Here is a 14,679-nt window from a genome sequence, read left to right as displayed (position 1 = left end):
TTTGATATTTACATGTTTTGCTTAAAAAGGAATGTCTCATATTAAAATAATTGTGCTACCATTTACACATCCCCCATCCAAAGGCCATCTTCTGCTGTCACATAGACCAGTGGTTAACAACCATCTTTGGCTCAGGGCACCCCTCGGAAAATATTATTTTTGCAGGGCACCCTTACCAAATTTTTGATGCACGACAAAAAATGGCTCATAAGAAGCAATGCACAATACCGATATATTTGTTGGCTATGTATATTACAGTCCTGCTATATGTAGCAACTCACAGATGATGTCTTCTCTGGGTCATCATTACAATTTCTTCCAGCCATAAAAACTTTACTTCAGATCCCTCAAAACAAACATATAGGGATGCACACCTCCCCCAACAAAAACACAGCTAAATGTCTATTGCCTCTCCCACACAATCCCTTCAACCTCACCCAAATGTCTCCAGCCTCGCCCACACACACACTGCCTCCAGCCTCACCCACACACAATGGTGGAAATTAATCAAAACCTGTTCAGAGGATAAGTTGCTGAGTTTCCCATAGAAACCAATCAGATTGCTTCTTTCATTTTTTAAAAGGCCTCTGAAAAAAAAAAAAAAAGTGATCTGATTGGTTGCTATGGGCAACTCAGCAACTTTTCCTCTGGACAAGTTTTGATAAATCTCCCCCAATGCCTCCAGCCTCACCCACACACAATGCCTCCTGCCTCATCCATACAAAATGCCTCCAGCTTCAGCAGATACCAAATATGTTTACTAAATATTTTTTTTACGCTTTTTTAGGTAAAATGGGGAAAAGGGGCAATTAATTATTTTTTTTTTTATTGGGGAAAGGCTTTTTCACAATTTTTATTACATTTATTTTAAACTTTTTATGTCTCCATAGAGGACTATTTATAGCAATCATTGCTAATACTGTTCAGTGCCATGCATAGCATTGATCAATATAATATGCAATCTTCATCTCTGGTCTGCTAGAAGACCGACTAGAGAAGAAAACCCCCTGATGACAGCTGGAGCAGGTAAGGTGACCTCTGTCCACCATTTTGGCTGATCTGATTCCCAGGGCCATGCTGCAGATCAGCAATTAAAAGTGCCACATTGCCGCAGATGCCGTGATCTGTATTGATCATAGCAACTAAAGTGGTTAATGGCAGACATCAGTGGTGGGTCCATGGTTGCTGATAGCAGCTAGGACCTGTCATGCATGATGTAAGCACTGCTTCAGTGCTTGTGTCATGTACAGGATGTAAATGTATTTCCTGGTGCACTAAGTACCAGTTCATCAGGATTACTTTTACATCCATTGTCCTTAACCCCTTGGGGACGGAGGGTGTTTCCATTTTTGCACTTTCGTTTTTTCCTCCTTACCTTTTAAAAATCATGATGCAAGATGAGGAAAAATGACCTTAAAAGCAGGCGCTCGGGTGTCCGTGGATGGAATCACAATCAGGTGATGGAGTTGAGATGAAGTTTGCAGTTTATTTTAACATAAAACATAAAATGTAAAAAAAGTGTACAAACCCCTTCTTCAGATTTAGCAAATTCATACAGCAGCATGTACAGCATGGCTTTTTATATACACACTAATCAGAAACAAAATGGTGGTCGGGTCAAAAGGTCAGAAGGGCATACACAGTAAAATGGAATAAATACTTAAAAATTTACATGAGGGGCATCATCAAATAAAGTTTGTATAATAGTGACAGAAAAAGACTTTAAAAAAGACTTCTCAAATACTTTAATAACATAATATGAACATATGAACGAGAGAGCTCATGGAAGAACCTCCGGGTGAAGTTTAAATTGAGGCATGGTCCGCAAGTGGATTGTTCTGCGTTTCTCTGTTGGTAAACAAAGCTCACGTTAGTGACAGAAAAACATAGCAGAGCGGGGCCGTGTGTTGGTTGCTAGGGACGCGTCTCTCAGGGCGCGTGTCTGCAAACAGACTCAGAGGCAGAACTAGCGAGGGATTCAACACGGCTCTGCGAACTGAAAGTACAATGCGTCCCTGAGTCGGGGAGCGGGGTATGCGTCGAGTTATGTGTCCTATGGTCAATGGGAAAGAAAGAGTAGAAAGAAAGTAGTTTTGATTTCATGAAGGTAATACATAAAATATGATGACTGGTATTTGTATGGATATGGATGAATGTGCAGAAAGGTGTATCGGGGAAGTAAAATGGAACAGAGCATAATGGTAAAAAAATATATAAATATAAGGAATGAATATAATAAGGGAATTGTGTGGGAGAGAGATAAGTAGGGTAAATTGCACATATATACATATGTGTATATACAGTATATTGGAGGATAATGTAAGTTTGTAAGTGCATATAGATGATAATTTAAAAATCTAAAAGTTCTCCCGTTGTCTGAGGCAATTTTAAAAATCATAACCCTTTCAATTTTAGACCTAAACATCCATACGATGGCTTATTTTTTGCGCCACCAATTCTACTTTGTAATGACATCAGTCATTTTACCCAAAAATCTATGGCGAAACAGAAAAAATAAAATCATTGTGCGACATAATTGAAGAAAAAATACCATGTTGTAACTTTTAGGGGCTTCTGTTTCTACGCAGTAGATTTTATGGTAAAAATTATACCTTATCTTTATTGTGTAGGTCCATATGATTAAAATGATACCCTACTTATATAGGTTTGATTTTGTCGTATTTCTGGAATAAATCATAACTACATGCAGGAAAATGTATACGTTTAAAATTGTCATCTTCTGACCCCTATAACTTTAAATTTTTCCGCGTACGGGGTGATCTGAGGTACCATTTATGTATTGATCGTACTTTTTGATCACCTTTTATTCATTTTTTCATGATATAAAAAGTAACCCAAAATACGCTATTTTGGACTTTGGAATTTTTTGGCGTGTACGCCATTGACCGTGCGGTTTAATCAACGATATATTTTTAGAATTCGGACATTTCTGCACACGGCGATACCACATATGTTTGTTTTTATTTACACAGTTTTTTTTTTTTATTAAATGGGAAAAGTTAAGGTTAAATGATCTTTATTAACTTTTTATAAAATTTTATTACATTTTTTTTTGGAATGTTATAGCTCCCATAGGGGGGCTATAACACTGCACACATTGATCTTTTACATTGATCAATGGTTTCTCATAGGAAACCATTGATCTATGATTCTGCCACTTGACTGCTCATGCCTGGATCTCAGGCACTGAGCAGCCATTCGGCGATCGGACGGCGAGGAGGCAGGTAGACCCTCCTGCTGTCCTGTAAGCTTTGCGGGATGCCGCGATATCATCACGGCGATCCCGAACAGCCCCCTGAGCTAACTGGCAATTTAATTTTAATTTAGACAAGGCGTTCAACTTTGAACGCCGCGTCTAAAGGGTTAATAGCGCGCGGCTCCTCGATCAGTGCCACGTCATAGTGAGTCGGACCGGGTACCTAGCAACGGCCGGGACCCAACGGTCCGAAGGTTGTAAGCAGCTTCTCCTGGGCCAGACATAGTAACATAGTTCATAAGGTTGAAAAAAGACCAGAGTCCATCAAGTTCAACCTATAACCCTAATAAGTCCCTATTGAGTTGAGTTGATCCAGAGGAAGGCAAAAAACCCTCATACTAGAGGAAAAAATTCCTTCCCGACTCCAAATATGGCAGTCAGAATAAATCCCTGGATCAACCTTCTGTCCCTATAAATCTTGTATACATAACAGTAATGTTATTACTCTCCAAAAATGCATCCAGACCCTTTTTGAACTCGGTTCACCATGACCACCTCCTCCGGGAGAGAATTCCACAGTCTCACTGCTCTTACAGTAAAGAACCCCCGTCTGTGCTGGTGTAGGAACCTTCTTTCCTCTAGACGTAGAGGATCCCCCCTTGTTATTGATACAGTCCTGGGTATAAATAGATCATGGGAGAGATCTCTGTACTGTCCCCTGATATATTTATACATAGTTATTAGGTCTCCCCTAAGCCTTCTTTTTTCTAAACTAAATAACCCTAATTCTGATAATCTTTCTGGGTACTGTAGTCCTCCCATTTCCCGTATTACTCTGGTTGCCCGTCTTTGAACCCTCTCCAGCTCCACTATATCTTTCTTGTACACTGGTGCCCAGTACTGTACACAGTATTCTATCTGTGGTCTGACTAGTGATTTGTACAGTGGTAGAATTATTTCCTTGTCGTGGTCATCTCTACCCCTATTGATGCACCCGATGATTTTATTATTCTTGGCAGCAGTTGCCCGACACTGGTCACTACAGCTAAATTTACTGTTAACTAAGACTCCTAAGTCCTTTTCCATGTCAGTCGTCCCAAGTGTTCTCCCATTTAATACATAATCCCAGCCCAGATTTTTCTTCCCCATGTGCATTACCTTACATTTATCGGTGTTGGACCTCATCTGCCACTTCCCAGCCCAAACCTCCAACCTATCCAGATCCATTTGTAACAGTGCACTGTCCTCTATAGTGTTTACCGCTTTACAGAGTTTAGTGTCATCTGCAAAGATTGCTACTTTACTATTCAACCCCTCTGCATGAATATATTAAATAGGACAGGACCCAAGACGGACATGATGAACGATTAACCCCTTAAGGACCGGGGGTTTTTCCGTTTTTGCATTTTCGTTTTTTGCTCCTTGCCTTTAAAAAATCATAACTCTTTCATTTTTGCACCTAAAAATCCATATGATGGCTTATTTTTTGCGCCACCAATTCTACTTTGTAATGACGTCAGTCATTTTGCCCAAAAATCTACGTTGAAACGGAAAAAAAAATCATTGTGCGACAAAATTGAAAGAAAAACGCATTTTTGTAACTTTTCGGGGCTTCCGTTTCTACGTAGTACATTTTTCGGTAAAAATGACACCTTATCTTTATTCTGTAGGTCCATACGATTAAAATGATACCCTACTTATATAGGTTTGATTTTGTCGGACTTCTGGAAAAAATCATAACTACATGCAGGAAAATTAATACGTTTAAAATTGTCATCTTCTGACCCCTATAACTTTTTTATTTTTCCGTGTATGGGGCGGTATGCGGGCTCATTTTTTGCGCCGTGATCTGAAGTTTTTAACATTATCATTTTTGCATTGATAGGACTTATTGATCGCTTTTTATTCATTTTTAAATGATATAAAAAGTGACCAAAAATGCACTATTTTGGACTTTTGAATTTTTTTACGCGCACGCCATTGATCGAGCGGTTTAATTAATGATATATTTTTGTAATTCGGACATTTCCGCACGCGGTGATACCATATATGTTTATTTTTATGTACACTGTGTTTTTTTTTTTTTATTGGAAAAGGGGGGTGATTCAAACTTTTAATAGGGGAGGAGTTAAATGATCTTTATTCACTTTTTTTTTCACTTTTTTTTTTTTGCAGTGTTATAGGTCCCATAGGGACCTATAACACTGCACACACTGATCTTCATCATTGATCACTGGTTTCTCAGGCCTGGATCTCAGGCACTGAGCAGTCATTCGGCGATCGGACAGCGAGGAGGCAGGTAGGGGCCCTCCCGCTGTCCTGTCAGCTGTTCGGGATGTCGCGATTAGCCGCGGCTATCCCGAACAGCCCGACTGAGCTAGCCGGCAACTTTCACTTTCACTTTTAGCCGCGCGGCTCAGCTCTGAGCGCACGGCTAAAGGGTTAATAGTGCGCTGCACCGCGATCGGCGCTGCACGCTATTAGAGGCGGGTCCTGACTTCACTATGACGCCGTGCCCGCCGTGATATGACGTTATATCAGGAGAGCAGGACCAAGGGCGTACCTGTACGCCCTTGGTCCTTAAGGGGTTAAACACACTGACCCCAGGTTACGGATAATAGCCTTAAATAGTACCTGTCACTAAATAAACCTTTCTAAACTAACTCAAGCTATGTTCCCTAACTACACCTAACACCCATCTGCCCTTAAAAAATTTTTAAGAGCTTTAAAATGCTCTGTATCTTACCTTTCTTCTTGCTCACATTCAGTGAGCTCCCGGCAGGAGGATGTGGGCGTGCCCCAGAAGACGCCACATTATTGAAGCCTGCTGGGGGGACCGCTCCCGCCCTCACTTCATGCTGGCCCCAGGGAATCTGGACCGAGGAAGAACAGCGGAGAAGCTGCAGCCCGGCTGGGAGAAGGTGAGAACTTCTTCCACAGAGAACTTCTGACACAGCCTTGACCTCAGTATCTGAGGAGAGGGATTTAGGAGTAATTATTTCAGAAGACTTAAAGGTAGGAAGACAATGTAATAGAGCAGCAGGAAACGCTGGCAGAATGCTTGGACGTATAGGGAGAGGTATAAGCAGTAGAAAGAGAGAAGTGTTCATGCCGCTGTACAGAACACTGGTGAGGCCTAACTTGGAGTATTGTGCGCAGTACTGGAGGCCGTATCTCCACAAGGATATAAATACTCCAGAGAGAGTTCAAAGAAGAGCTACTAAACTTGTACATGGATTGCAGGATAAAACTTAGCAGGAAAAGTTAAAGGACCTTAACATGTATAGCTTGGAAGAAAGAAGAGACAGAGGGGATATGATAGAGACTTTTAAATACATAAAGGGAATCAACATGGTAAAGAGCATATTTAAAAGAAGAAAAACTACCACAAGAGGACATAGTTTTAAATTAGAGGAGCAAAGGTTTTAAAGTAATATCAGGAAGTATTACTTTACTGAGAGAGTAGTGGATGCAGAAGTGGTCGCTGCAAATACAGTGAAGGAGTTTAAATATGCATGGGATAAGCATAATGCTATCCTTCATATAAGATAGGGCCAGGGACTATTCATAGTATTCAGATTATTGGGCAGACTAGATGGGCCAAATGGTTCTTATCTGCCGACACATTCTATGTTTCTATAACTTCTTCAACTTCTTCCAGTCACCTGTCTCCACCCAGCAGGCCATGTCCGCAGCTGCTGCGGGCACAGCGCTCGCTCTCCCTGTCTGATTGACAGGTGGGGAGCTGCGCTGTGCTCATCACGTGTCCAGGCTGCAGTCTGAGATTTCGGACTAATGCCAGGCCGGCATGAGTCCAAAATCTATACAAAGGCTTGTGGCCAGGGACTGCTAGGTAGACCCCTAATGGTAACTTTTTTAAACAGTAAAAATAAATAATAGAAGGCACATTTTTGTTAATGGAAACCAATTAGAATTGCATTGCATAGCATTCTATTCCATTTCTTCCTATGTGCTTTTGTTTGACACTGCATCTTAACCTCTTCAGGACGCCGGCGTATGCATACGCCCTGCACCCCATGTCCTTAAGGACGTGGGGCGTATGCATATTCCCGTGTGAATTCCGGTCCCCGCCGCTAGTCGGCATCCCGGCACATCGCCGGGGGGGGGGGGGGGGGGGGGGTTCTGACACTCCCCCCCCCCCCCCCCCATGTCGGCGATCGCAGAAAAGCGCATGTCAATTCAGACATGCGATTTACTGCTATTCCAGGCTGATCGGGTCTCTGACCCGATCACCCGGAAAATAGGGATGATCGGAGCTGGATGTCGGGCAGAACGGGGGGAGAAGATGGGGGCCGGTACCTGAGAAGAAGATGCCTGGGGACCGCAGATCGTCGCTGGAGACAAGCGCAGGTAGGGAAACGACGGTGGGGGTATAAGGAAGGGGGCAGTAAGTGATATTTACTGCTGCCCTTCCTAGTGGGTGCCAAACTTCAACTCCCAGCATGCCCAGACCTGGGCATGCTGGGAGTTGTAGTTTTGCAACATCTGGAGGGTCACAGTTTGGAGACCACTGTTACAGTGGTGCCCAAATGGTAACCCTCCAGATGTTGCCAAACTACAACTCTCAGCATGCCTAGACTGCCCAGGCATGCTGGGAGTTGTAGTTCTGTAACATCTGTCCCTTCAGATTTAGTATGCCCACACAGCTGTTTGCTGTCTGGGCATGCTGGGATTTGTAGTTTTGCAATATCTGGAGGTCTACAGTTTGGAGATCACTGTGCAGTGGTCTCTAACTGTAGCCCTCCAGATGTTGCAAAACTGCAAATCCTAGCATGCCCAAACAGCTGTCTCAGCATGCTGGGAGTTGCAGTTGCGTACCTCCAGCTGTTGCATAACTACATCTCCCAGCATCAGTACATGCTGGGAGTTGTAGTTTTGCAACAGCTATAGGCACACTGGTTGAAAAATACTGAGTTAGGTAACAGAACCTAAGTGAAGGTTTTCTTTTCCAACCAGTGTGCCTCCAGCTGTTGCAAAACTACAACTCCCAGCATGCACGGTCGGTCAGTACATGCTGGGAGTTGTAGTTTTGAAACAGCTGGAGGCTTGTTCCCCAATGTGAACGTACAGGGTACATTCACACGAGCATTTGCAGTTTTGCAACAGCTGGAGGTCTACAGTTTAGAGACCACTGCACAGTGATCTCCATACTTCCCTCTATTTCTTGCAAAACTACAACTCCTAGCATGCCCACACAGCTGTTTGCTGTCTGGGCATGCTGGGATTTGTAGTTTTGCAATATCTGGAGGGCAACAGTTTGGAGATCACTGTGCAGTGGTCTCTAACTGTAGCCCTCCAGATGTTGCAAAACTGCAAATCCCAGCATGCCCAAACAGCTGTCTCGGCATGCTGGGAGTTGCAGTTGCGTACCTCCAGCTGTTGCATAACTACATCTCCCAGCATCAGTACATGCTGGGAATTGTAGTTTTGCAACAGCTGGAGGCACACTGGTTGGAAATTACTGAGTTAGGTAACAGAACCTAACTGAAGGTTTTACAACCAGTGTGCCTCCAGCTGTTGCAAAACTACAACTCCCAGCATGCACGGTCTGTCAGTACATGCTGGGAGTTGTATTTTTGAAACAGCTGGAGGCTTGTCCCCCCGTGTGAACGTACAGAGTACATTCACACGGGCAGGTTTACAGTTAGTTTCTTGCTTCAAGTATGAGCTGCGGCAAATTTTTTGCCGTGGCCCAAATTTCTAGCAGGAAGCTGACTGTAAACCTCTGCCAGTGAAAACGTACCCTAAAAACACTACACTACACGACACTAACACATAATAAAACACTAACACCAATAAAAAAGAAAAACTTATTGTACGGCAGTTTTTCCAAAACGGAGCCTCCAGCTGTTGCAAAACAACAACTCCCAGCATTTCCGGACAGCCACTGACTGTCCAGGCATGCTGGGAGTTTAGCAACAGCTGGAGGCACCCTGTTTGGGAATCAGTGGCGTAGAATACTCCTATGTCCACCGCTATGCAATCCCTAATTTAGTCCTCAAATGCGCATGGCGCTCTCTCACTTCGGAGCCCTGTCGTATTTCAAGGAAACAGTTTAGCGCCACATATGGGTTATTTCCGTACTTGGGAGAAATTGCACTACAAATTTTGGGGGGCTTTTTCTCCTTTTACCACTTATGAAAGGGAAAAGTTGGGGGCTACACCAGCCTGTTAGTGTAAAAAAAAAAAAAAAAATGATTTACACTAACATGCTGGTTTTGCCCCATACTTTTTATTTTCACAAGTGTTAAAAAGTAAAAAAAAGACCCCAAAATTTGTAACACAATTTTCTCCTGAGTAAGGAAATACCCCATATGTGGGCGTAAAATGCTCTGCGGGCTCACAACAAGGCTCAGTAGTGAGAGCGCACTATGTGCATTTGATGCCTAAATTGGTGATTTGCACAGGGGTGGCTGATTTTACAGTGGTTCTGACATAAACGCAAAAAAAGAAATACCCACATGTGACCCCATTTTGGAAACTACACCTCTCACGGAACGTAACAAGGGGTATATTTTTTTCACTAAAATGCTGGTGTTACCCTAAATTTTTCATTTTCACAAGGGAAAATAGGAAAAAAAGCCCCCCAAAATTTGTAATCCCATTTCTTCTGAGTAAGAAAATACCCCATATGTGGATGTAAAGTGCTCTGCTCTGCTGGCGCACTACAATGCTCAGAAGAGAAGGAGCACCATTGGGATTTTGAAGAGAAAATTTGTCCGGAATTGAAGGCCACGCGTGTTTACAAAGCCCCCATAGTGCCAGAACAATGGACCCTCCCATGTGACCCCATTTTGGAAACTACACCCCTCATGTAATGTAATAAGGGGTACAGTGAGCATTTATGCCCCACTGGTGTTTGACAGATTTTTGGAACAGTGGTCCGTGATGAAAATTTTAATTTTTCATATGCACAGCCAACTGTTCCAAAGATCTGTCAAACACCAGTGGGGTGTAAATACTCACTGCACCCCTTATCAAATTCTGTGAGGGGTGTAGTTTCCAAAATGGAGTCACATGTGGGGTGGTTCCACTGTTCTGGCACCACGGGGGGGGGGGGCTTTGTAAACGCACATGGCCCCCGTGTTCTATTCCAACCAAATTCTGTCTCCAAAAGCTCAATGGCACTCCTCCTCTTCTGAGCATTGTAGTGCGCCAGCAGAGCACTTGACGTCCACACATTGGGGGACATGTATCAAAGATTTTACCCCTGTCTTGTGTGTATTTTTTTGCGCAAAATTTTGCGCAAGCGCTTTTTTTTCCCCATTTTTTTGCGCACGTTTTGGTAGAGCATGTCGTCCAGATGTGGCCTAATCAGGGTACCTTGGAGTGACATCTATAGTACACATGGATTTATTACCTGCGTTCTTTTCCTTTGCACCAAAAATTTTGACGCAAGTGCTTCTTTTTCCCCGTAAATATAAGCCAACTTTAACTGCACGTAGCAATCCTTTCTATTTCTGAAGGAAAGTTCTACTAAGGAACCACCAGAATGTTTTAACTTTCCTATCTCAATTCCTCATTTGGTTTGCTTTAAATTGCTTTTTACTCCTTGGTTATTGCAAAGCACTTTTAAAATAATTTGCATATAGAATATTTGTTTACAGTTCAGTTATTCATTAGATCACTTGGTATTGGTATTGTTATTTTATGATCCAACAATTTAATACATTTACTTAGGAAATGTTTGATAGCTTACTTATCATTGAACAAGCTCCGTCACATTAAAATAGCTTTGTAATCCACTTAACACTGTAGATCATTCTCCTTTTATTTTTAAAATTTACTGCTTTCCGTTATACTTTTCCCCAGCGCCCGGTAAGATGGTGGCTATCACTGATAGCCAGCCATCTTACCATTTGACCATCTGGGCATGCTGGGAGTTGTAGTTTTGCAACATCTGGAGGGCCACAGTTTGGAGACCACTGTATAATGGTCTCCAATCTGTGCTCTTCCAGATGTTCCAAAATTACAAATCTCAGCATGCCCACTCTGTCTAGGCATGCTGGGAGTTGTAGTTCTGTAACATCTGGAAGACCACAGATTGGAGACCATTATACAGTGGTCTACAAACTGTGGACCTCCAGCTGTTGCAAAACTACAACTCCCAGACTGCCCAAGCATGCTGGGAGTTGTAGTTCATCAACATTTGACCCTTCAGATATTGCCGAAATACAACTTCCAGCATGTCTGGCCATGCTGGGAATTATAGTTTTGCAACAGCTGGAGGCACACTAGTTGGGAAACATTGTTGGTTTCCTAACTCTTTTTCCCAACCCGTGTGCCTCTAGCTGTGCCTCCAAACTATAACGCCCAGCATGTACTGACGGACAGATGCATGCTGGGAATTGAAGTTGTGCAACAGCTGGAGGCACACTGGTTTGGAAACACTGAGTCTGTTTCTGTGTTTCGCAACCAGTGTGCCTCCAGCTGTTGCAAAACTACAACCCTCAGCATGCACGGACTGCCAAATGCATGCTGGAAGTTGTAGCAGTATGCCTCCACCTGTTGCATAACTACAAGTTTCAGCATGTCCTTCTGCCGTCACTGCATGCTGAGATTTGAAGTTTTTGCAACAGCTGAAGGCACACTGGTTGTGAAACACTGAGTCTGTTTCCGTGTTTCGCAACCAGTGTGCCTCCAGCTGTTGCAAAACTACAACTCCCAGCATGCACGGACAGCCAAAGGGCATGCTCGGAGTTGTAGTTTTGCATGGACAGGGTACACTCACATGGGCGGAGGTTTACAGGGAGTGCTGCAAGATTGAGATGCAGCAAACTCGCTGTCAACCCCCGCCCGTGTGACTGTACCCTAAAAACAGTACACAACACTTAAATAAAATAAGTAAAAAACACTATATATACACATACCGCTACACAGCCCCCCTCCCCTCCCCAATAAATATGAACAACGTCTGGTACGGCACTGTTTCCAAAATGGAGCCTCCAGCTGTTGCAAAACAACAACTCCCAGTATTGCCGAACAGCCATTGACTGTCCAGGCATGTTGGGAGTTTTGCAACAGCTGGAGGCACCCTGTTTGAGAAACACTGGCATAGAATACCCCTATGTTCACCCCTATGCAAAACCCTGTCGTATTTCAAGGCAACATTTTAGGGTCACATATGGGGTATCACCGTACTCGGGAGAAATTGCCTTACAGATTTTGGGGGGCTTTTTCTCCTTTTACCCATTATGAAAAGGAACAGTTGGAGTCTACACCAGTATGATAGTGTATAAAAATAAAATTATTTACACTGACATGCAGGTGTTGCCGCATACTTTACATTTTCACAAGAGGTAAATGGGGAAAAAAAAAAACATTTTTTGGGACACAATTTAGCCAGAGTACGGAGATACCACGTATGTGGGCGCAAAGTGCTCTGCGGGCGCACAACAAGGCCCATAAGGTAGAGTGCACCATGTACATTTGAGGTGATTTGCACAGGGGTGTCACAGATGTTAAATGAAGAATAAGTACATTGGTATAATTGATGTGTTATAATTGGGTGCAAAAAGTGGTATTATTGTGAGATTAAAACTCTACAAAAATTCTAAAACTAATAACGAGGACACACTTACTGTTTAGGTGCAGATACGCTGCAGACAAAGCTCCTACTAAATAGAGCTGCGGTGTAAATTTATGCTCTGAGGAGAATTCAAAATTTAAACGCAATTCAAGAAAGTAGCTGCACAAGAATGAAAAATTTAACGCAGCTGCGCCAAATTTAGACAACAGGCAGAGGGGTAAAAAACTTCTATTATACACTGGAAATGATACATGTCCCCCATTGGGTATTTCCATACTCAGAAGAAATGGGGTTACAAATTTTGGGGGTCATTTTCTCCTATTACCCCTTGTAAAAATGTAAAATTTGGGGAAAAACCAGCATTTTTGTGAAAAACTTTTTTTTTTCATTTACACATCCAACTTTAACAAAAAGTCGTGAAACACCTGTGGGGTGTTAAGGCTCACTGTACCCCTTGTTGCGTGCCTTGAGGGGTGTAGTTTACAAAATAGTATGTCATGTGTTTTTTTTTTTTTTTTGCTGTTCTGGCACCATAGGGGCTTCCTAAATGCGACATGCCCCCCAAAAACCATTTCAGAAAAACTCACTCTCCAAAATCCCACTGTCGCTCATTCCCTTCTGAGCCCTCTAGTGCACTTGACATACACATATGAGGTATTTCCTTACTCGAGATAAATTGGGTTACACATTTTAGGAAGATTTCTCTCCTTTTACCCCTTGAAAAAATTCAAAAACTGGGTCTACAAGAACATGCCAGTGTAAAAAGTGACGATTTAGAATTTTCTCCTTCAATTTGCTGCTATTCCTGTGAAACACCTAAAGGGTTAACAAACCTTTTGAATGTCATTTTGAATACTTTGAAGGGTGCAGTTTTTATAATGGGGTCATTTGTGGGGTATTTCTAATAAGAAGGCCCTTCAAATCCACTTCAAAACAGAACTGGTCCCTGAAAAATTTCGATTTTGAAAATGTTGTGAAAAATTGGAAAATTGCTGCTATACTTTGAAGCCCTCTGATGTCTTCCAAAAGTAAAAATATGTCAACTTTATGATGCAATCATAAAGTAGACATGTTGTATATGTGAATCAGTATATAATTTATTTGGAATATTCATTTTCCTTATAAGCAGAGCTTCAAAGAAAAAAAAAAAAAACATTTTACATTTTTTCATCAAATTTTGGAATTTTTCACCAAGAAATTATGCAAGTACTAACAAAATTTTACCATTAACATAATGCCTCTGAAAAATGAAAGAAGTGATCTTATTGGTTGCTATGGGCAACTGCACCACTCTTTTGCTATACAGGTTTTGATAAATCTCTCCCAATATGTCACTGTTTGCAATAAGTGCACTGTGTAGAAAGCCACCAAAAATTGCAAAATTACATTTATTTATTTTTTTATTTTCGCCCACTAATATTTTTTTGTGTGTTTCACTGTAGATTTCATGGTAAAATAAGTGATGTAATTGCAAAGTATAATTGGTGACGCAGCAAACAAGCCCTTATATGAGTCTGTAGGTGGAAAAACAGCAATGGCATTCAGGAGCATGAAAAAGCTTCGTGACAATTTTTCGCCTGGCTTTTCCATGCTCCTGAATGGCATATCTGCTCATAATAGATCTACTATAAGACAGATGTGCCTATAAGCAGATATGCAATTCAGGAACACAGAAAAGCTAGGTGACAATTTCCCATTTAGCTTTTTCATGCTCCTCAATGGCATATCAGCTCAGCTATTATAAACATATGTGCCATTCAGGAGCATGAAAAAGCTAGGTGTGAAGAGCTTTTCCTTATTTCTGAATGACATATCTTCTTATAGCTGTACTACTTTATGTGGTGCTGGGTAATTGCTGCATCTAAAATGTTTCCCTACTAATTCTGCAGAAACGAGATACGTCTGGAAGGAA

This window comes from Hyla sarda, chromosome 4 (assembly GCF_029499605.1).
Source record: "Hyla sarda isolate aHylSar1 chromosome 4, aHylSar1.hap1, whole genome shotgun sequence".
Classification (NCBI taxonomy): domain Eukaryota; kingdom Metazoa; phylum Chordata; class Amphibia; order Anura; family Hylidae; genus Hyla; species Hyla sarda.
Note: the sequence above shows the minus strand (reverse complement) of the source record.